Below are 19,316 nucleotides of genomic sequence, written 5' to 3' on the forward strand. Positions count from 1 at the left end.
TTACAGCAGAGCTTCAGGAGTGCTGGACTTCCAAAGCAGTCTGTACTTGGAGACACTTCATCTCATGGCTTTAACTATTCTTGAGTTACAGAAGATTGAACTGGGACTATATCCAATGTTTTCACATATAGAGATAATTTGAATAACATCACGCCCTGATTTATGCAGAGATCACATGAATTTCGGAAATAGATCACAAAAACCACTTCCTGAGGTGGATCCAGTTCCTGCTCTTTATTCTTTCATCAGTTTTATGAACCATGTGGCGCTGTGGCTTAGTTGGTCAAAGTGCCTGTCTAGTAAACAGGAGATCCTGGGTTCAAATCCCAGCAGTGCCTTAAGGTGTTATTATGTACATCAACATGGTGCCATAACTGTTTACAGCAGTGCTTCAGGAGTGCTGGACTTCCAAAGCAGTCTGTACTTGGAGGCACATCATCTCATGGCTTTAACTATTCTTGAGTTACAGAAGATTAAACTTGGACTATATCCAATTTTTTCACATATAGAGATAATTTGAACAACATCAAGCCATGATTTATGCAGAGATCACATGAATTTCGGAAATAAATCACAAAAAACACTTCCTGAGGTGGATCCAGTTCCTGCTCTTTATACTTTCATCAGTTTTATGAACCATGTGGCGCTGTGGCTTAGTTGGTCAAAGTGCCTGTCTAGTAAACAGGAGATCCTGGGTTCAAATCCCAGCAGTGCCTGTGGGTCTTTCAGAGTAAGCTATTACTTTGCATATGAAACAGCTTATTATCAGCTTTCTACTAAATCATTTTCACTGGTCCACTTAATGAAAGTGCGTATAAATAGCACACAGCTTTTAAAGTCTCATTTATGCCTATTTTATGCTTTCAGAGTGTAATTTTCCTCCGTTCACATAACAAGTCAAATGGTTAGGGTACAGTACGGTGGAGGTTCTCCTCCTGTCACACTACATAACATCAAAATGAACGTACAAACTGTGAAATAGTCAGAGTTAGAGTAAAAGCTGAGGGCAGGACGTCATTTCCTTTAAATATGTAGCGGAAAAAAATACGCAAAAGCATAAAAAAGCCTTGTAACAACACAGTAAATGAGTTGGCGTGTAATAAGTACACCGCTTCATGAGATCTGGCTGTAACTGGTGAAAGTGACTTCCTCATGAACACCAGGGTCTGAGTAGAAAACCCAAAAATATCTGCAAAATATGATGAAGTTTTGAACCAACTGGAGGCACTTCTACTCATGGCTTTAACTATTCTTGAGGTACAGAATCACAAAAACCACTTCCTGAGGTGGATCCAGTTTCTGCTCTTTATTCTTTCATCAGTTTTATGAACCATGTGGCGCTGTGGCTTAGTTGGTCAAAGTGCCTGTCTAGTAAACAGGAGATCCTGGGTTCAAATCCCAGCAGTGCCTGTGGTCCTTCAGAGCTAGCTATGACTTAGCATGAGAAACCGGTTGTTATCAGGGTTCTACTGAATGCTTTGCATTGTTGCTCTTCATCAAATGATGGACCTTTAAATGAGTATCATGGTTATTATGAGTCTGTTCTTTGGTCAGACTTCATAAAAGTGTTTTTAGAAGTCCCAGTTAGTTTTGGGAGAGTCTCTGGAGCTCATTTCCGGAAATGGATCCAGTTCCTGCTCTTTATTCTTTCATCAGTTTTATGAACCATGTGGTGCTGTGGCTTAGTTGGCCAAAGTGCCTGTCTAGTAAACAGGAGATCCTGGGTTCAAATCCCAGCAGTGCCTTAAGGTGTTATTATAATAATAATAATACATTTTATGTGTAAGGCACTTTACATTTACAATAAAATCTCAAAGTGCTACAGTGGGATAAAAGACAGATATTAGGTTCAAAAGCAGGGACAGTAAAATGCAAATAAAATACACAAATAAAAGTAGTGAGTCCTTTAAATGATAAAACGAAATAAATACAGGACAGAGCATTCAAAGGGAGATCATTAAAAACATTGGGTAAAAAGAAAGGTTTCCAGGCCTATTTTAAAGTGTTCCACAGTCTGTGGAGCCCTCAGATGTGGAGGCAGAGCGTTCCACAGCCGAGGGGCAGCGCAGGAAAAGGCCCGGTCTCCCATGGTGCGGGAGCCAGTTCTGGGAGTGTGAAGAAGGTTGGTGTTGGAGGAACGGAGAGAGCGTGAAGGACAGTGAAGGGTGAGAAGGTCTTTTAAAGCGGTACTCCGGAATTTTCGACATTGAACCTCATTTCCGAGTCAACCAGAGTGTAAGAAATGTGTACAGATGTTTTCTTTTTTTTTTTTTTAATTCCATGCAGCCCTTGTGAAACCACTGGTCGCTGTTGCTAAGCTAGCGCAAGTGATCGACTTTTGGTAGCCTGCCACAAGAAAACAGTCTTGCCCAATTCAATAAACACTCAAAGCAATCAATTATTATGTCAGGCAGTGGATGTAAAGGTTTGTGGTGATAGAGTAATGTTTGAAATAAAACTGACCTTGCATTACATGGATTTTTATCATATGAGGGACTAGTTTATAGTGGTCAGCGGAATTGTACCTTACTCTCGGCAGTTTTGATGTAACTAACTCAGCTGCTAGTTCCAAGCTAGTTCTACATCTGCTGCGTTTGGATCGAGCGAGTTTGCTGCGAGCGGATTATAAACCAACTACGTGGCAACATGGTAAATCAGTGTGCCTTTGCTAATTGCAACAATAGAGCCCATAGATGGGTTCCAAAAAGTTTCCATTATTTTCCAATAAAAGATCTGGAAAGAACAAAACTCTGGCTCCTAGCTGCAGGATTAGACATACAAACTCCAATGGAGACGCTGCGTATCCGGGTCACATTATTATAAGTGCACATTATAATAGTTACACTGTGGACTATTAGTTATTATAGCTTACACGGTACGTTTTTTCATTCAACCAATAGATAACAAATCTCAACAAAATTTTGTTTTGGTAACTTACCGCAATGACAACTGGCCATTGGGTCCAGCAGGTCTGGGTCGTTTTTTCCAGTTTATCATATCGACTGATAAATAAGGGAGGGAATGCCGAGTGAATGGGTGAAAATGATTGCGGGTGAGGTGGGGGAAAATGAAAATGAAGCTGGAGAAATGGGAATGTATGTGGGGGAAGGGGAGGGGAGGATGAATGTAATGAGTGTGAAAGCAAGGGTGATATACAGGAGTCTGAGAAGGAAAGAAATAAAGAGACCGGCAGCGGAGAAAGTGTGGGAGAGGGTGATGGAGGACATGGATGAAAAGGGAATATGGAAAAACCTAAGGGTTAAGTGCAATACGCCAGAATGCGAAAACTTTAATTTTATGTTGAGGCACAACAGGATTTTTAATAATTTAGTAATAAGTAGGTTTGATGTGAATGTAAGGAAAGAATGTGATGTGTGCGGTGTGGGGGTGGAAACGTGTATGCATGAGTTTGTTGAATGTGGGGAACTGGTCGGGTATTTCAAGAAAATGAAAGAGCTAATAAACAGATGTTGGGATAAAGAAGTGTGGGGGGACACGGGCTGGAGAGAGGTGTGGTTGTTTGGAGTGAGGGGAAGGATGGAAGGGAAGAATGTAAATCTGCTGAACTATGTTTTGAGTCACGCCAGGTATGCAGTAAAAATGAGGAGGGACATAGCACATTATGAAAGAAAGAAAGTGGAGGTGTGGAGTATCTTTAAAAGCATCACGAAAAGAGACGTGCACGGGGTTTTAACACACTTGGGGGTAGAAGAGTTCACCGAGGGTTTTGTGGAGGGGAGCACGTTCATACAGATTGGGGATGGGGGTGTGAAGTTAGACTTTGGGTAGAGCAAGGGCGGCTTTAAATGTGTTTATTTATTTCTATGGTTTGGTGAGGGGGCCTGTGGGCGAGAGGGAAGTGAAGAACTACGGGCTGTCTCACTAATTTTTTGTTTTGTCATATTGGATTTCTGTCTTTTGGTTCCATTTATATGGTTTGGTGAGAAGGTCTGTGGGATGGAAGAGAGGGAGAAGACCAAATGATGGCCTCACAAATTTGTGTTTTTGCTTTAACTGTATTGTAAATAATATATGTGTATACATGGTTCAAATGAGTATACATGTAGATATGTGATTTGATGTATTTTGAAATTTGTGCTTTTAGATAATAAAAGAGAAAAAAAAAAAAAAGCACGCCTGATCTCGTCCGATCTCAGAAGCCAAGCAGAGTCAGGCCTGGTTAGTACTTGGATGGGAGACTGCCTGGGAATACCAGGTGCTGTAAGCCTTTTGGCTTCTCCAGGCGCATGCAGTTTGGCTACGTCAAATGCAAAAGTAGTCCCTGTTTGACTTTTTGGAACTTGTCCTTTCTCAGGACAAAGTTAAATGTATGAGGATCAAAGCCAACAATGGCCTGCTGGGACATCTCAGCAGATCCAGGATCAGCAACATGGAGACTGAGAGCCAAACAGAAACAGAGGTGTCTGCCAACCAATCAGCAGCAGCCCAAGCTGGTTAACTTCCTGGTGTCTGTGTCTGTGTGGCACACGGTGATGGTCAGATGTTACATGCAGGCCGCAGAGAGAAGAGAAAAAAGCTTACAGCACCTGGTATTCCCAAGCGGTCTCCCATCCAAGTACTAACCAGGCCCGACCCTGCTTGGCTTCCGAGATCGGACGAGATCGGGCGTGTTCAGGGCAGTGTGGCCGTAAGCCACAGTCCCTGTGACAAATATATGTTATATAGGTGCTGGAACCATACGTTTCCCCTATTTTTACCAGAGAGCTGGCTTGAGAGGCTGCTGTTGAGCCTGCACGTTGACTTCCCTGATGTGATTGTTCTCTGCAGCTGAAAATGGGACTCTCAGATAACTTAGTGTCTGTCAAGCTCCTCTGTTCCCTGTGTGTAGTTTTGTGTCCGTTGTCATATAGAGAAACCAGGGAAGCTCAATCCCACGACATGCTCATAAACTGCGTCTTCTCTAAACGGTATAGTTCTATTTTAGAAGTCGGAATACAATAACAGATTCTGTTTCAGAATCTATAAAAAGCTGGTTTGTGATTCCATTGCTGGCTTACGGCCACACCGCCCTGAGCGCGCCTGATCTCGTCCGATCTCAGAAGCCAAGCAGAGTCGGGCCTGGTTAGTACTTGGATGGGAGACCGCCTGGGAATGGCTCATGACCCCCCCAAGTCCCTATTGCTCAACCTGGGATCGATCAAAAAAGGATCAAAAAGAAGGACTCCCCCTGGTGTTCACTGGCCTCAACTTTTATTTACAGAGATGTCATGCATGCATGAGGGCTGGATGATTGAAATCCACTTGGCTGCTGAATGTTGTTTGCATTATTTGCATAGTTTGAGTTGATGTAGACTGATGAGATTATGTTATTACTGTGTTAATGCTATGTTTTTCCATGCAAATTAGGTCTTACATCATTAATTATGTGCTAATTTGCATACATTTCAGATGTAGAAATCTGAAAATGTTGATAAAAGTCAGGTTAAAGATTGTTGCTATAAAAAATATTGTTTGTAAGGAACAAGCCTGGGAGGTTTCATGTAGATATTTGATACTTAAATTTTCTATCCTATTTACCTGTAGTACATTGCCTATATTATTAGGCTTATGCCTATGTTCTTGTGGTAATTAGGATGCTGTGCTGCTCCAGCACACCTGATTCAAATGAATGGGTCGTGCTCAGCCTTCTGGAGAGCTTTCAGACCTGACCCAATTATCTGAATCAGGTGTGCTGGAGCAGGGAAACATGGGAAACATGCAGGGCAGTGTGCCTTGAGGACCAGGGTTGGGAACCACTGCTTTGGAGCATGAAGCTTCTTGTGCCTATAGTCAGGTTAGACTTCTCAGTGAAAGTCCTGTTGCACACACTGCACTCGTGGCTCTTCTTCTCCATGTTTGACCTTTACAACATAAACAAATATCAATTCATTCAGTTTTCCATTTCTTTATTTTATTTTATTCATCTATTATTTTGTATATCTCGATTTTTTTCTCCCGTCTATTGTTTTTCACTTGTAAACATTTGTTATTCAGGTCACAAATTAACAAAGCATTGTATAAATCAAGGATAGATGTACTGTTGATACACTGTTTGATTCACATTAAAAATATTTCAAACATAATTCAGTTTTCCAATACAGCTGTACAAGAATCGTATTTTGTCCAGTTTTAGATACATAGCTAGCTAGCTAGCATGTTTTGATAGTAAAACGGATTATAGTCAACTGATTAGGTAAACTAAGATATATAATAGATTGACAATCATAAGTTTCACAACTACAATAGGTTATAGATTTGTTAAAATGCTGTCATAATGATAAAAGTGATAGAATGTGCATAAATTCTCACAACAATAAGATGCCAAACTACCGGAAGGCAGGTTGTCAATTGCCTACGTTGTCTATACAACGTATATGTAAACAATGACGTTTCTGACGCAGGAAGTTGCCAATTTTCAGAGAATCTTTTCATTCATCAAAACCAGCACCGAGATAGTTTAATGTACACTGAAGAAGATTAAACTTACGTGAGCGAAATGACGGCTGAAATGACGAACGGGACAGGTGGCGACAGGCATGATGCTGATTGGCGGAAAATCCCTGCTCAATGATTGGCGGCGGAAAATCCCTGCTCAATGATTGGCGGGTTGAGCGCTCAACTGTGCTCAACAGGGCTCAACCATTCGCTCAACTGTGCTCAACAGCGCTCAACCATTGGTCGCGATAGGGACTTGGAGGGGAGCGCGCCTGGGAATACCAGGTGCTGTAACGGTAGGCGTCCACTATTCCGGCACGTCAAGCCGTATCCAACGCATTCAATTCATTTTCAATGAAATCCGGCCGATCGTTGTCGCCGTGCTCGCAAAGCATGCTGGGATTCCGGCACGGCGAGCGGCGGACCTGCGGCACGTCAAAAAGTTGGGCTCGGCTGAACTTTATGCAAATTTGCCACGGCAGACGGAGTGCGTTGTCCAATGACAGTAGATCATGTGATCTCCTGTGTTGCAGCGGCAGCACAGCAGCTCTCCTCGCTCGCAGATCCACAGCCATGGTGAAATACGAAATAATGTTCCATTGCTGACGATTTATACACATTCATTTCCCTCCAAAACTCAAAGGGAGAAACTTCGGTTGGTTAAAATCACAAGTTATTTACTTTCCCCCGGAGCCCGTATGTTCTATCTACAACATCGTATACAAGCCCCTCTGTACACGCCCACTGCAGCAGCAACACGGCGAGACTAGGCATCCGATCCGGCGAGTTACGTTGACGTGCCGGAATAGTGGACGCCTACCGTAAGCCTTTTGGCTTCTCCAGGCGCATGCAGTTTGGCTACGTCAAATGCAAAAGCAGTCCCTGAGAGCCAAAACCAAACAGAGGTGTGTGCCAACCAATCAGCAGCAGCAGCCCAAGCTGGTTAACTTCCTGGTGTCTGTGTGGCACACGGTGATGGTCAGATGTTACATGCAGGCCGCAGAGAGAAGAGAAAAAAAGCTTACTGCACCTGGTATTCCCAAGCGGTCTCCCATCCAAGTACTAACCAGGCCCGACCCTGCTTGGCTTCCGAGATCGGACGAGATTGGGCGTGTTCAGGGCGGTGTGGCCGTAAGCCACAGTCCCTGTGACAAATATATGTTATATAGGTGCTGGAACCATACGTTTCCCCTATTTTACCAGAGAGCTGGCTTGAGAGGCTGCTGTTGAGCCTGCACATTGACTTCCCTGATGTGATTGTTCTCTGCAGCTGAAAATGGGACTCTCAGATAACTTAGTGTCTGTCAAAAGCCTCTGTTCCCTGTGTGTAGTTTTGTGTCCGTTGTCATATAGAGAAACCAGGGAAGCTCAATCCCACGACATGCTCATAAACTGCGTCTTCTCTAAACACTATCGTTCTATTTTAGAAGTCAGAATACAATAACAGATTCTGTTTCAGAATCTATAAAAAGCTGGTTTGTGATTCCTTTGCTGGCTTACGGCCACACCGCCCTGAGCACGCCTGATCTCGTCCGATCTCAGAAGCCAAGCAGAGTCGGGCCTGGTTAGTACTTGGATGGGAGACCGCCTGGGAATACCAGGTGCTGTAAGCCTTTTGGCTTCTCCAGGCGCATGCAGTTTGGCTACGTCAAATGCAAAAGCAGTCCCTGAGAGCCAAAACCAAACAGAGGTGTGTGCCAACCAATCAGCAGCAGCCCAAGCTGGTTAACTTCCTGGTGTCTGTGTGGCACACGGTGATGGTCAGATGTTACATGCAGGCCGCAGAGAGAAGAGAAAAAAGCTTACTGCACCTGGTATTCCAAAGCGGTCTCCCATCCAAGTACTAACCAGGCCCGACCCTGCTTGGCTTCCGAGATCGGACGAGATCGGGCGTGTTCAGGGCGGTGTGGCCGTAAGCCACAGTCCCTGTGACAAATATATGTTATATAGGTGCTGGAACCATACGTTTCCCCTATTTTACCAGAGAGCTGGCTTGAGAGGCTGCTGTTGAGCCTGCACATTGACTTCCCTTATGTGATTGTTCTCTGCAGCTGAAAATGGGACTCTCAGATAACTTAGTGTCTGTCAAGCTCCTGTGTTCTCTGTGTGTAGTTTTGTGTCCGTTGTCATATAGAGAAACCAGGGAAGCTCAATCCCACGACATGCTCATAAACTGCGTCTTCTCTAAACACTATCGTTCTATTTTAGAAGTCAGAATACAATAACAGATTCTTTTTCAGAATCTATAAAAAGCTGGTTTGTGATTCCTTTGCTGGCTTACGGCCACACCGCCCTGAGCACGCCTGATCTCGTCCGATCTCAGAAGCCAAGCAGAGTCGGGCCTGGGTAGTACTTGGATGGGAGACCGCCTGGGAATACCAGGTGCTGTAAGCCTTTTGGCTTCTCCAGGCGCATGCAGTTTGGCTACGTCAAATGCAAAAGCAGTCCCTGAGAGCCAAAACCAAACAGAGGTGTGTGCCAACCAATCAGCAGCAGCAGCAGCCCAAGCTGGTTAACTTCCTGGTGTCTGTGTGGCACACGGTGATGGTCAGATGTTACATGCAGGCCGCAGAGAGAAGAGAAAAAAGCTTACAGCACCTGGTATTCCCAAGCTGTCTCCCATCCAAGTACTAACCAGGCCCGACCCTGCTTGGCTTCCGAGATCGGACGAGATCGGGCGTGTTCAGGGGGGTGTGGCCGTAAGCCACAGTCCCTGTGACAAATATATGTTATATAGGTGCTGGAACCATACGTTTCCCCTATTTTTACCAGAGAGCTGGCTTGAGAGGCTGCTGTTGAGCCTGCACATTGACTTCCCTGATGTGATTGTTCTCTGCAGCTGAAAATGGGACTCTCAGATAACTTAGTGTCTGTCAAAAGCCTCTGTTCCCTGTGTGTAGTTTTGTGTCCGTTGTCATATAGAGAAACCAGGGAAGCTCAATCCCACGACATGCTCATAAACTGCGTCTTCTCTAAACACTATCGTTCTATTTTAGAAGTCAGAATACAATAACAGATTCTGTTTCAGAATCTATAAAAAGCTGGTTTGTGATTCCTTTGCTGGCTTACGGCCACACCGCCCTGAGCACGCCTGATCTCGTCCGATCTCAGAAGCCAAGCAGAGTATGGCCTGGGTAGTACTTGGATGGGAGACTGCCTGGGAATACCAGGTGCTGTAAGCCTTTTGGCTTCTCCAGGCGCATGCAGTTTGGCTACGTCAAATGCAAAAGCAGTCCCTGAGAGCCAAAACCAAACAGAGGTGTGTGCCAACCAATCAGCAGCAGCAGCAGCAGCCCAAGCTGGTTAACTTCCTGGTGTCTGTGTGGCACACGGTGATGGTCAGATGTTACATGCAGGCCGCAGAGAGAAGAGAAAAAAGCTTACTGCACCTGGTATTCCCAAGCGGTCTCCCATCCAAGTACTAACCAGGCCCGACCCTGCTTGGCTTCCGAGATCGGACGAGATCGGGCGTGTTCAGGGCGGTGTGGCCGTAAGCCACAGTCCCTGTGACAAATATATGTTATATAGGTGCTGGAACCATACGTTTCCCCTATTTTACCAGAGAGCTGGCTTGAGAGGCTGCTGTTGAGCCTGCACATTGACTTCCCTGATGTGATTGTTCTCTGCAGCTGAAAATGGGACTCTCAGATAACTTAGTGTCTGTCAAAAGCCTCTGTTCCCTGTGTGTAGTTTTGTGTCCGTTGTCATATAGAGAAACCAGGGAAGCTCAATCCCACGACATGCTCATAAACTGCGTCTTCTCTAAACACTATCGTTCTATTTTAGAAGTCAGAATACAATAACAGATTCTGTTTCAGAATCTATAAAAAGCTGGTTTGTGATTCCTTTGCTGGCTTACGGCCACACCGCCCTGAGCACGCCCGATCTCGTCCGATCTCAGAAGCCAAGCAGAGTCGGGCCTGGTTAGTACTTGGATGGGAGACCGCCTGGGAATACCAGGTGCTGTAAGCCTTTTGGCTTCTCCAGGCGCATGCAGTTTGGCTACGTCAAATGCAAAAGCAGTCCCTGAGAGCCAAAACCAAACAGAGGTGTGTGCCAACCAATCAGCAGCAGCAGCAGCCCAAGCTGGTTAACTTCCTGGTGTCTGTGTGGCACACGGTGATGGTCAGATGTTACATGCAGGCCGCAGAGAGAAGAGAAAAAAGCTTACTGCACCTGGTATTCCCAAGCAGTCTCCCATCCAAGTACTAACCAGGCCCGACCCTGCTTGGCTTCCGAGATCGGACGAGATCGGGCGTGTTCAGGGCGGTGTGGCCGTGAGCCACAGTCCCTGTGACAAATATATGTTATATAGGTGCTGGAACCATACGTTTCCCCTATTTTACCAGAGAGTTGGCTTGAGAGGCTGCTGTTGAGCCTGCACATTGACTTCCCTGATGTGATTGTTCTCTCCAGCTGAAAATGGGACTCTCAGATAACTTAGTGTCTGTCAAAAGCCTCTGTTCCCTGTGTGTAGTTTTGTGTCCGTTGTCATATAGAGAAACCAGGGAAGCTCAATCCCACGACATGCTCATAAACTGCGTCTTCTCTAAACACTATCGTTCTATTTTAGAAGTCAGAATACAATAACAGATTCTGTTTCAGAATCTATAAAAAGCTGGTTTGTGATTCCTTTGCTGGCTTACGGCCACACCGCCCTGAGCATGCCTGATCTCGTCCGATCTCAGAAGCCAAGCAGAGTCGGGCCTGGTTAGTACTTGGATGGGAGACCGCCTGGGAATACCAGGTGCTGTAAGCCTTTTGGCTTCTCCAGGCGCATGCAGTTTGGCTACGTCAAATGCAAAAGCAGTCCCTGAGAGCCAAAACCAAACAGAGGTGTGTGCCAACCAATCAGCAGCAGCAGCAGCCCAAGCTGGTTAACTTCCTGGTGTCTGTGTGGCACACGGTGATGGTCAGATGTTACATGCAGGCCGCAGAGAGAAGAGAAAAAAGCTTACAGCACCTGGTATTCCCAAGCGGTCTCCCATCCAAGTACTAACCAGGCCCAACCCTGCTTGGCTTCCGAGATCGGACGAGATCGGGCGTGTTCAGGGCGGTGTGGCCGTAAGCCACAGTCCCTGTGACAAATATATGTTATATAGGTGCTGGAACCATACGTTTCCCCTATTTTACCAGAGAGTGGGCTTGAGAGGCTGCTGTTGAGCCTGCACATTGACTTCCCTGATGTGATTGTTCTCTGCAGCTGAAAATGGGACTCTCAGATAACTTAGTGTCTGTCAAAAGCCTCTGTTCCCTGTGTGTAGTTTTGTGTCCGTTGTCATATAGAGAAACCAGGGAAGCTCAATCCCACGACATGCTCATAAACTGCGTCTTCTCTAAACACTATCGTTCTATTTTAGAAGTCAGAATACAATAACAGATTCTGTTTCAGAATCTATAAAAAGCTGGTTTGTGATTCCTTTGCTGGCTTACGGCCACACCGCCCTGAGCATGCCTGATCTCGTCCGATCTCAGAAGCCAAGCAGAGTCGGGCCTGGTTAGTACTTGGATGGGAGACCGCCTGGGAATACCAGGTGCTGTAAGCCTTTTGGCTTCTCCAGGCGCATGCAGTTTGGCTACGTCAAATGCAAAAGCAGTCCCTGAGAGCCAAAACCAAACAGAGGTGTGTGCCAACCAATCAGCAGCAGCAGCAGCCCAAGCTGGTTAACTTCCTGGTGTCTGTGTGGCACACGGTGATGGTCAGATGTTACATGCAGGCCGCAGAGAGAAGAGAAAAAAGCTTACTGCACCTGGTATTCCCAAGCGGTCTCCCATCCAAGTACTAACCAGGCCCGACCCTGCTTGGCTTCCGAGATCGGACGAGATCGGGCGTGTTCAGGGCGGTGTGGCCGTAAGCCACAGTCCCTGTGACAAATATATGTTATATAGGTGCTGGAACCATACGTTTCCCCTATTTTACCAGAGAGCTGGCTTGAGAGGCTGCTGTTGAGCCTGCACGTTGACTTCCCTGATGTGATTGTTCTCTGCAGCTGAAAATGGGACTCTCAGATAACTTAGTGTCTGTCAAAAGCCTCTGTTCCCTGTGTGTAGTTTTGTGTCCGTTGTCATATAGAGAAACCAGGGAAGCTCAATCCCACGACATGCTCATAAACTGCGTCTTCTCTAAACACTATCGTTCTATTTTAGAAGTCAGAATACAATAACAGATTCTGTTTCAGAATCTATAAAAAGCTGGTTTGTGATTCCTTTGCTGGCTTACGGCCACACTGCCCTGAGCACGCCTGATCTCGTCCGATCTCAGAAGCCAAGCAGAGTCGGGCCTGGTTAGTACTTGGATGGGAGACCGCCTGGGAATACCAGGTGCTGTAAGCCTTTTGGCTTCTCCAGGCGCATGCAGTTTGGCTACGTCAAATGCAAAAGCAGTCCCTGAGAGCCAAAACCAAACAGAGGTGTGTGCCAACCAAGCAGCAGCAGCAGCAGCAGCAGCCCAAGCTGGTTAACTTCCTGGTGTCTGTGTGGCACACGGTGATGGTCAGATGTTACATGCAGGCCGCAGAGAGAAGAGAAAAAAGCTTACTGCACCTGGTATTCCCAAGCAGTCTCCCATCCAAGTACTAACCAGGCCCGACCCTGCTTGGCTTCCGAGATCGGACGAGATCGGGCGTGTTCAGGGCGGTGTGGCCGTGAGCCACAGTCCCTGTGACAAATATATGTTATATAGGTGCTGGAACCATACGTTTCCCCTATTTTACCAGAGAGTTGGCTTGAGAGGCTGCTGTTGAGCCTGCACATTGACTTCCCTGATGTGATTGTTCTCTCCAGCTGAAAATGGGACTCTCAGATAACTTAGTGTCTGTCAAAAGCCTCTGTTCCCTGTGTGTAGTTTTGTGTCCGTTGTCATATAGAGAAACCAGGGAAGCTCAATCCCACGACATGCTCATAAACTGCGTCTTCTCTAAACACTATCGTTCTATTTTAGAAGTCAGAATACAATAACAGATTCTGTTTCAGAATCTATAAAAAGCTGGTTTGTGATTCCTTTGCTGGCTTACGGCCACACCGCCCTGAACATGCCTGATCTCGTCCGATCTCAGAAGCCAAGCAGAGTCGGGCCTGGTTAGTACTTGGATGGGAGACCGCCTGGGAATACCAGGTGCTGTAAGCCTTTTGGCTTCTCCAGGCGCATGCAGTTTGGCTACGTCAAATGCAAAAGCAGTCCCTGAGAGCCAAAACCAAACAGAGGTGTGTGCCAACCAATCAGCAGCAGCAGCAGCCCAAGCTGGTTAACTTCCTGGTGTCTGTGTGGCACACGGTGATGGTCAGATGTTACATGCAGGCCGCAGAGAGAAGAGAAAAAAGCTTACTGCACCTGGTATTCCCAAGCGGTCTCCCATCCAAGTACTAACCAGGCCCGACCCTGCTTGGCTTCCGAGATCGGACGAGATCGGGCGTGTTCAGGGCGGTGTGGCCGTAAGCCACAGTCCCTGTGACAAATATATGTTATATAGGTGCTGGAACCATACGTTTCCCCTATTTTACCAGAGAGCTGGCTTGAGAGGCTGCTGTTGAGCCTGCACATTGACTTCCCTGATGTGATTGTTCTCTGCAGCTGAAAATGGGACTCTCAGATAACTGTCTGTCAAGCTCCTCTGTTCCCTGTGTGTAGTTTTGTGTCCGTTGTCATATAGAGAAACCAGGGAAGCTCAATCCCACGACATGCTCATAAACTGCGTCTTCTCTAAACACTATCGTTCTATTTTAGAAGTCAGAATACAATAACAGATTCTGTTTCAGAATCTATAAAAAGCTGGTTTGTGATTCCTTTGCTGGCTTACGGCCACACCGCCCTGAGCACGCCTGATCTCGTCCGATCTCAGAAGCCAAGCAGAGTCGGGCCTGGGTAGTACTTGGATGGGAGACCGCCTGGGAATACCAGGTGCTGTAAGCCTTTTGGCTTCTCCAGGCGCATGCAGTTTGGCTACGTCAAATGCAAAAGCAGTCCCTGAGAGCCAAAACCAAACAGAGGTGTGTGCCAACCAATCAGCAGCAGCAGCAGCCCAAGCTGGTTAACTTCCTGGTGTCTGTGTGGCACACGGTGATGGTCAGATGTTACATGCAGGCCGCAGAGAGAAGAGAAAAAAGCTTACAGCACCTGGTATTGCCAAGCGGTCTCCCATCCAAGTACTAACCAGGCCCGACCCTGCTTGGCTTCCGAGATTGGACGAGATCGGGCGTGTTCAGGGCGGTGTGGCCGTAAGCCACAGTCCCTGTGACAAATATATGTTATATAGGTGCTGGAACCATACGTTTCCCCTATTTTACCAGAGAGCTGGCTTGAGAGGCTGCTGTTGAGCCTGCACATTGACTTCCCTGATGTGATTGTTCTCTGCAGCTGAAAATGGGACTCTCAGATAACTGTCTGTCAAGCTCCTCTGTTCCCTGTGTGTAGTTTTGTGTCCGTTGTCATATAGAGAAACCAGAGAAGCTCAATCCCACGACATGCTCATAAACTGCGTCTTCTCTAAACACTATCGTTCTATTTTAGAAGTCAGAATACAATAACAGATTCTGTTTCAGAATCTATAAAAAGCTGGTTTGTGATTCCTTTGCTGGCTTACGGCCACACCGCCCTGAGCATGCCTGATCTCGTCCGATCTCAGAAGCCAAGCAGAGTCGGGCCTGGTTAGTACTTGGATGGGAGACCGCCTGGGAATACCAGGTGCTGTAAGCCTTTTGGCTTCTCCAGGCGCATGCAGTTTGGCTACGTCAAATGCAAAAGCAGTCCCTGAGAGCCAAAACCAAACAGAGGTGTGTGCCAACCAATCAGCAGCAGCAGCAGCCCAAGCTGGTTAACTTCCTGGTGTCTGTGTGGCACACGGTGATGGTCAGATGTTACATGCAGGCCGCAGAGAGAAGAGAAAAAAGCTTACAGCACCTGGTATTCCCAAGCGGTCTCCCATCCAAGTACTAACCAGGCCCGACCCTGCTTGGCTTCCGAGATCGGACGAGATCGGGCGTGTTCAGGGCGGTGTGGCCGTAAGCCACAGTCCCTGTGACAAATATATGTTATATAGGTGCTGGAACCATACGTTTCCCCTATTTTACCAGAGAGTGGGCTTGAGAGGCTGCTGTTGAGCCTGCACATTGACTTCCCTGATGTGATTGTTCTCTGCAGCTGAAAATGGGACTCTCAGATAACTTAGTGTCTGTCAAGCTCCTCTGTTCCCTGTGTGTAGTTTTGTGTCCGTTGTCATATAGAGAAACCAGGGAAGCTCAATCCCACGACATGCTCATAAACTGCGTCTTCTCTAAACACTATCGTTCTATTTTAGAAGTCAGAATACAATAACAGATTCTGTTTCAGAATCTATAAAAAGCTGGTTTGTGATTCATTTGCTGGCTTACGGCCACACTGCCCTGAGCACGCCTGATCTCGTCCGATCTCAGAAGCCAAGCAGAGTCGGGCCTGGTTAGTACTTGGATGGGAGACCGCCTGGGAATACCAGGTGCTGTAAGCCTTTTGGCTTCTCCAGGCGCATGCAGTTTGGCTACGTCAAATGCAAAAGCAGTCCCTGAGAGCCAAAACCAAACAGAGGTGTGTGCCAACCAATCAGCAGCAGCAGCAGCCCAAGCTGGTTAACTTCCTGGTGTCTGTGTGGCACACGGTGATGGTCAGATGTTACATGCAGGCCGCAGAGAGAAGAGAAAAAAGCTTACTGCACCTGGTATTCCCAAGCGGTCTCCCATCCAAGTACTAACCAGGCCCGACCCTGCTTGGCTTCCGAGATCGGACGAGATCGGGCGTGTTCAGGGCGGTGTGGCCGTAAGCCACAGTCCCTGTGACAAATATATGTTATATAGGTGCTGGAACCATACGTTTCCCCTATTTTACCAGAGAGCTGGCTTGAGAGGCTGCTGTTGAGCCTGCACGTTGACTTCCCTGATGTGATTGTTCTCTGCAGCTGAAAATGGGACTCTCAGATAACTTAGTGTCTGTCAAAAGCCTCTGTTCCCTGTGTGTAGTTTTGTGTCCGTTGTCATATAGAGAAACCAGGGAAGCTCAATCCCACGACATGCTCATAAACTGCGTCTTCTCTAAACACTATCGTTCTATTTTAGAAGTCAGAATACAATAACAGATTCTGTTTCAGAATCTATAAAAAGCTGGTTTGTGATTCCTTTGCTGGCTTACGGCCACACTGCCCTGAGCACGCCTGATCTCGTCCGATCTCAGAAGCCAAGCAGAGTCGGGCCTGGTTAGTACTTGGATGGGAGACCGCCTGGGAATACCAGGTGCTGTAAGCCTTTTGGCTTCTCCAGGCGCATGCAGTTTGGCTACGTCAAATGCAAAAGCAGTCCCTGAGAGCCAAAACCAAACAGAGGTGTGTGCCAACCAAGCAGCAGCAGCAGCAGCAGCCCAAGCTGGTTAACTTCCTGGTGTCTGTGTGGCACACGGTGATGGTCAGATGTTACATGCAGGCCGCAGAGAGAAGAGAAAAAAGCTTACTGCACCTGGTATTCCCAAGCAGTCTCCCATCCAAGTACTAACCAGGCCCGACCCTGCTTGGCTTCCGAGATCGGACGAGATCGGGCGTGTTCAGGGCGGTGTGGCCGTGAGCCACAGTCCCTGTGACAAATATATGTTATATAGGTGCTGGAACCATACGTTTCCCCTATTTTACCAGAGAGTTGGCTTGAGAGGCTGCTGTTGAGCCTGCACATTGACTTCCCTGATGTGATTGTTCTCTCCAGCTGAAAATGGGACTCTCAGATAACTTAGTGTCTGTCAAAAGCCTCTGTTCCCTGTGTGTAGTTTTGTGTCCGTTGTCATATAGAGAAACCAGGGAAGCTCAATCCCACGACATGCTCATAAACTGCGTCTTCTCTAAACACTATCGTTCTATTTTAGAAGTCAGAATACAATAACAGATTCTGTTTCAGAATCTATAAAAAGCTGGTTTGTGATTCCTTTGCTGGCTTACGGCCACACCGCCCTGAACATGCCTGATCTCGTCCGATCTCAGAAGCCAAGCAGAGTCGGGCCTGGTTAGTACTTGGATGGGAGACCGCCTGGGAATACCAGGTGCTGTAAGCCTTTTGGCTTCTCCAGGCGCATGCAGTTTGGCTACGTCAAATGCAAAAGCAGTCCCTGAGAGCCAAAACCAAACAGAGGTGTGTGCCAACCAATCAGCAGCAGCAGCAGCCCAAGCTGGTTAACTTCCTGGTGTCTGTGTGGCACACGGTGATGGTCAGATGTTACATGCAGGCCGCAGAGAGAAGAGAAAAAAGCTTACTGCACCTGGTATTCCCAAGCGGTCTCCCATCCAAGTACTAACCAGGCCCGACCCTGCTTGGCTTCCGAGATCGGACGAGATCGGGCGTGTTCAGGGCGGTGTGGCCGTAAGCCACAGTCCCTGTGACAAATATATGTTATATAGGTGCTGGAACCATACGTTTCCCCTATTTTACCAGAGAGCTGGCTTGAGAGGCTGCTGTTGAGCCTGCACGTTGACTTCCCTGATGTGATTGTTCTCTGCAGCTGAAAATGGGACTCTCAGATAACTTAGTGTCTGTCAAAAGCCTCTGTTCCCTGTGTGTAGTTTTGTGTCCGTTGTCATATAGAGAAACCAGGGAAGCTCAATCCCACGACATGCTCATAAACTGCGTCTTCTCTAAACACTATCGTTCTATTTTAGAAGTCAGAATACAATAACAGATTCTGTTTCAGAATCTATAAAAAGCTGGTTTGTGATTCCTTTGCTGGCTTACGGCCACACTGCCCTGAGCACGCCTGATCTCGTCCGATCTCAGAAGCCAAGCAGAGTCGGGCCTGGTTAGTACTTGGATGGGAGACCGCCTGGGAATACCAGGTGCTGTAAGCCTTTTGGCTTCTCCAGGCGCATGCAGTTTGGCTACGTCAAATGCAAAAGCAGTCCCTGAGAGCCAAAACCAAACAGAGCTGTGTGCCAACCAATCAGCAGCAGCAGCAGCAGCCCAAGCTGGTTAACTTCCTGGGGCCGGATTCACAAAACTATTCTTAAGATAAATCTTAGGAAGATTCTTAAGAAAAAAATTAGGAAGTTCCTAAGATTTATCTTAAGTGAAATTCCTCAATATTTTCGTAAGAACAATGGCATTTCTTAGGAACTTCGTATTTTTATGACTTAAGAAGAATGTTGGGAAAAAACTTGCGCGAGACCAACGGCAATAACGATATTTGTGAAGATGGAGGCAAAGCGGTCGAGAAATTTCTCCAAGCAGGAATTGGAGGTTTTGGTGGAGGAGGTCGCGGGGAGGAAGAGACTTCTTCTAGGGAAGTTTGACAACATGGGGGTGACTGCCGAAAATAAGAAGAGGGGGTGGGCGAGGGTCGCCCAGTCTGTGTCATCTGTGGGAGGGTTTAGCAGAGACGCCGAAGCTGTAAAAAAAAAGTGGGCGGACATTAAGTCGCTGGCCAAAAAAAAGGGAGCCGAAAGGGCTAGGGAACAGGGGAAGACGGGTGGGGGGGTGTGTACTATTCACCTTGATCCCATCGAACAGAAAATACTGTCAATAATCGGGGAGAGGTCCGTGACGGGAGAGGAGGGAGGACTGGACACTGGAGCAGCAACAGACAACAACGAAGGTAACTCAGCTAGCCATATCGATGACTTGTTACAATGTATAAAGACGTTGTTTCTATAGGCAATATGCCTAGATAGTACTATTGCCGAGTTTAACACAGTACAACACAGTTGTTATCACACAGATGTACCTGTCATATTTAATAGTGTCCTTGATTCTGTTACAGATTCTGTTGTATTTCTGTACGATGTACCAGCAGACCCCCAGTCCTTTACAACGCAAGTCCCCAACTCCGAGGAACAAGAAGTAAGTTAACTTAAAGCGGTTATGCACCACCTGATTTCACACACTGACCT

At 46.8% G+C, this 19,316-nt stretch overlaps 33 non-coding genes across 33 annotated transcripts; 18 read left to right on the top strand and 15 right to left on the bottom strand.

Moving 5' to 3' along the window:
* Window positions 1-264: 264 nt before the first annotated feature.
* trnat-agu (transfer RNA threonine (anticodon AGU)) lies at window positions 265-338 on the top strand. The gene has a single exon. It is a non-coding gene; the product is annotated as a tRNA-Thr (tRNA).
* A 304-nt stretch (window positions 339-642) lies between these two features.
* On the top strand, window positions 643-716 carry trnat-agu (transfer RNA threonine (anticodon AGU)). The gene has a single exon. It is a non-coding gene; the product is annotated as a tRNA-Thr (tRNA).
* A 620-nt stretch (window positions 717-1,336) lies between these two features.
* trnat-agu (transfer RNA threonine (anticodon AGU)) lies at window positions 1,337-1,410 on the top strand. The gene has a single exon. It is a non-coding gene; the product is annotated as a tRNA-Thr (tRNA).
* A 261-nt stretch (window positions 1,411-1,671) lies between these two features.
* trnat-agu (transfer RNA threonine (anticodon AGU)) lies at window positions 1,672-1,745 on the top strand. Its single transcript has one exon. It is a non-coding gene; the product is annotated as a tRNA-Thr (tRNA).
* A 2,790-nt stretch (window positions 1,746-4,535) lies between these two features.
* On the bottom strand, window positions 4,536-4,654 carry LOC142392523 (5S ribosomal RNA). The gene has a single exon (XR_012771169.1). It is a non-coding gene; the product is annotated as a 5S ribosomal RNA (ribosomal RNA).
* A 2,799-nt stretch (window positions 4,655-7,453) lies between these two features.
* Window positions 7,454-7,572, bottom strand: LOC142393469 (5S ribosomal RNA). The gene has a single exon (XR_012772073.1). It is a non-coding gene; the product is annotated as a 5S ribosomal RNA (ribosomal RNA).
* Window positions 7,573-7,929: 357 nt separating this feature from the next.
* LOC142393133 (5S ribosomal RNA) lies at window positions 7,930-8,048 on the top strand. The gene has a single exon (XR_012771752.1). It is a non-coding gene; the product is annotated as a 5S ribosomal RNA (ribosomal RNA).
* A 186-nt stretch (window positions 8,049-8,234) lies between these two features.
* LOC142393304 (5S ribosomal RNA) lies at window positions 8,235-8,353 on the bottom strand. The gene has a single exon (XR_012771915.1). It is a non-coding gene; the product is annotated as a 5S ribosomal RNA (ribosomal RNA).
* A 357-nt stretch (window positions 8,354-8,710) lies between these two features.
* Window positions 8,711-8,829, top strand: LOC142393058 (5S ribosomal RNA). Its single transcript, XR_012771680.1, has one exon. It is a non-coding gene; the product is annotated as a 5S ribosomal RNA (ribosomal RNA).
* Window positions 8,830-9,021: 192 nt separating this feature from the next.
* On the bottom strand, window positions 9,022-9,140 carry LOC142393416 (5S ribosomal RNA). The gene has a single exon (XR_012772021.1). It is a non-coding gene; the product is annotated as a 5S ribosomal RNA (ribosomal RNA).
* A 358-nt stretch (window positions 9,141-9,498) lies between these two features.
* LOC142393518 (5S ribosomal RNA) lies at window positions 9,499-9,617 on the top strand. The gene has a single exon (XR_012772117.1). It is a non-coding gene; the product is annotated as a 5S ribosomal RNA (ribosomal RNA).
* Window positions 9,618-9,812: 195 nt separating this feature from the next.
* Window positions 9,813-9,931, bottom strand: LOC142393023 (5S ribosomal RNA). The gene has a single exon (XR_012771647.1). It is a non-coding gene; the product is annotated as a 5S ribosomal RNA (ribosomal RNA).
* A 357-nt stretch (window positions 9,932-10,288) lies between these two features.
* LOC142393458 (5S ribosomal RNA) lies at window positions 10,289-10,407 on the top strand. Its single transcript, XR_012772062.1, has one exon. It is a non-coding gene; the product is annotated as a 5S ribosomal RNA (ribosomal RNA).
* Window positions 10,408-10,599: 192 nt separating this feature from the next.
* Window positions 10,600-10,718, bottom strand: LOC142393496 (5S ribosomal RNA). The gene has a single exon (XR_012772095.1). It is a non-coding gene; the product is annotated as a 5S ribosomal RNA (ribosomal RNA).
* Window positions 10,719-11,075: 357 nt separating this feature from the next.
* On the top strand, window positions 11,076-11,194 carry LOC142393337 (5S ribosomal RNA). The gene has a single exon (XR_012771946.1). It is a non-coding gene; the product is annotated as a 5S ribosomal RNA (ribosomal RNA).
* A 192-nt stretch (window positions 11,195-11,386) lies between these two features.
* LOC142393525 (5S ribosomal RNA) lies at window positions 11,387-11,505 on the bottom strand. Its single transcript, XR_012772123.1, has one exon. It is a non-coding gene; the product is annotated as a 5S ribosomal RNA (ribosomal RNA).
* Window positions 11,506-11,862: 357 nt separating this feature from the next.
* LOC142393338 (5S ribosomal RNA) lies at window positions 11,863-11,981 on the top strand. Its single transcript, XR_012771947.1, has one exon. It is a non-coding gene; the product is annotated as a 5S ribosomal RNA (ribosomal RNA).
* Window positions 11,982-12,173: 192 nt separating this feature from the next.
* LOC142393026 (5S ribosomal RNA) lies at window positions 12,174-12,292 on the bottom strand. Its single transcript, XR_012771649.1, has one exon. It is a non-coding gene; the product is annotated as a 5S ribosomal RNA (ribosomal RNA).
* A 357-nt stretch (window positions 12,293-12,649) lies between these two features.
* On the top strand, window positions 12,650-12,768 carry LOC142393405 (5S ribosomal RNA). Its single transcript, XR_012772011.1, has one exon. It is a non-coding gene; the product is annotated as a 5S ribosomal RNA (ribosomal RNA).
* Window positions 12,769-12,966: 198 nt separating this feature from the next.
* Window positions 12,967-13,085, bottom strand: LOC142393497 (5S ribosomal RNA). Its single transcript, XR_012772096.1, has one exon. It is a non-coding gene; the product is annotated as a 5S ribosomal RNA (ribosomal RNA).
* Window positions 13,086-13,442: 357 nt separating this feature from the next.
* Window positions 13,443-13,561, top strand: LOC142393123 (5S ribosomal RNA). The gene has a single exon (XR_012771743.1). It is a non-coding gene; the product is annotated as a 5S ribosomal RNA (ribosomal RNA).
* Window positions 13,562-13,753: 192 nt separating this feature from the next.
* Window positions 13,754-13,872, bottom strand: LOC142393027 (5S ribosomal RNA). Its single transcript, XR_012771650.1, has one exon. It is a non-coding gene; the product is annotated as a 5S ribosomal RNA (ribosomal RNA).
* A 353-nt stretch (window positions 13,873-14,225) lies between these two features.
* On the top strand, window positions 14,226-14,344 carry LOC142393060 (5S ribosomal RNA). Its single transcript, XR_012771682.1, has one exon. It is a non-coding gene; the product is annotated as a 5S ribosomal RNA (ribosomal RNA).
* A 192-nt stretch (window positions 14,345-14,536) lies between these two features.
* On the bottom strand, window positions 14,537-14,655 carry LOC142393509 (5S ribosomal RNA). The gene has a single exon (XR_012772108.1). It is a non-coding gene; the product is annotated as a 5S ribosomal RNA (ribosomal RNA).
* Window positions 14,656-15,008: 353 nt separating this feature from the next.
* On the top strand, window positions 15,009-15,127 carry LOC142393339 (5S ribosomal RNA). Its single transcript, XR_012771948.1, has one exon. It is a non-coding gene; the product is annotated as a 5S ribosomal RNA (ribosomal RNA).
* A 192-nt stretch (window positions 15,128-15,319) lies between these two features.
* Window positions 15,320-15,438, bottom strand: LOC142392007 (5S ribosomal RNA). Its single transcript, XR_012770680.1, has one exon. It is a non-coding gene; the product is annotated as a 5S ribosomal RNA (ribosomal RNA).
* A 357-nt stretch (window positions 15,439-15,795) lies between these two features.
* On the top strand, window positions 15,796-15,914 carry LOC142393406 (5S ribosomal RNA). Its single transcript, XR_012772012.1, has one exon. It is a non-coding gene; the product is annotated as a 5S ribosomal RNA (ribosomal RNA).
* A 192-nt stretch (window positions 15,915-16,106) lies between these two features.
* Window positions 16,107-16,225, bottom strand: LOC142393028 (5S ribosomal RNA). Its single transcript, XR_012771651.1, has one exon. It is a non-coding gene; the product is annotated as a 5S ribosomal RNA (ribosomal RNA).
* Window positions 16,226-16,582: 357 nt separating this feature from the next.
* Window positions 16,583-16,701, top strand: LOC142393407 (5S ribosomal RNA). Its single transcript, XR_012772013.1, has one exon. It is a non-coding gene; the product is annotated as a 5S ribosomal RNA (ribosomal RNA).
* Window positions 16,702-16,896: 195 nt separating this feature from the next.
* LOC142393498 (5S ribosomal RNA) lies at window positions 16,897-17,015 on the bottom strand. The gene has a single exon (XR_012772097.1). It is a non-coding gene; the product is annotated as a 5S ribosomal RNA (ribosomal RNA).
* A 357-nt stretch (window positions 17,016-17,372) lies between these two features.
* On the top strand, window positions 17,373-17,491 carry LOC142393124 (5S ribosomal RNA). The gene has a single exon (XR_012771744.1). It is a non-coding gene; the product is annotated as a 5S ribosomal RNA (ribosomal RNA).
* A 192-nt stretch (window positions 17,492-17,683) lies between these two features.
* On the bottom strand, window positions 17,684-17,802 carry LOC142393029 (5S ribosomal RNA). The gene has a single exon (XR_012771652.1). It is a non-coding gene; the product is annotated as a 5S ribosomal RNA (ribosomal RNA).
* A 357-nt stretch (window positions 17,803-18,159) lies between these two features.
* LOC142393408 (5S ribosomal RNA) lies at window positions 18,160-18,278 on the top strand. Its single transcript, XR_012772014.1, has one exon. It is a non-coding gene; the product is annotated as a 5S ribosomal RNA (ribosomal RNA).
* Window positions 18,279-19,316: the final 1,038 nt, after the last annotated feature.

The sequence above is a fragment of the Odontesthes bonariensis genome, chromosome 11, assembly GCF_027942865.1.
Source record: "Odontesthes bonariensis isolate fOdoBon6 chromosome 11, fOdoBon6.hap1, whole genome shotgun sequence".
Classification (NCBI taxonomy): Eukaryota; Metazoa; Chordata; class Actinopteri; order Atheriniformes; family Atherinopsidae; genus Odontesthes; species Odontesthes bonariensis.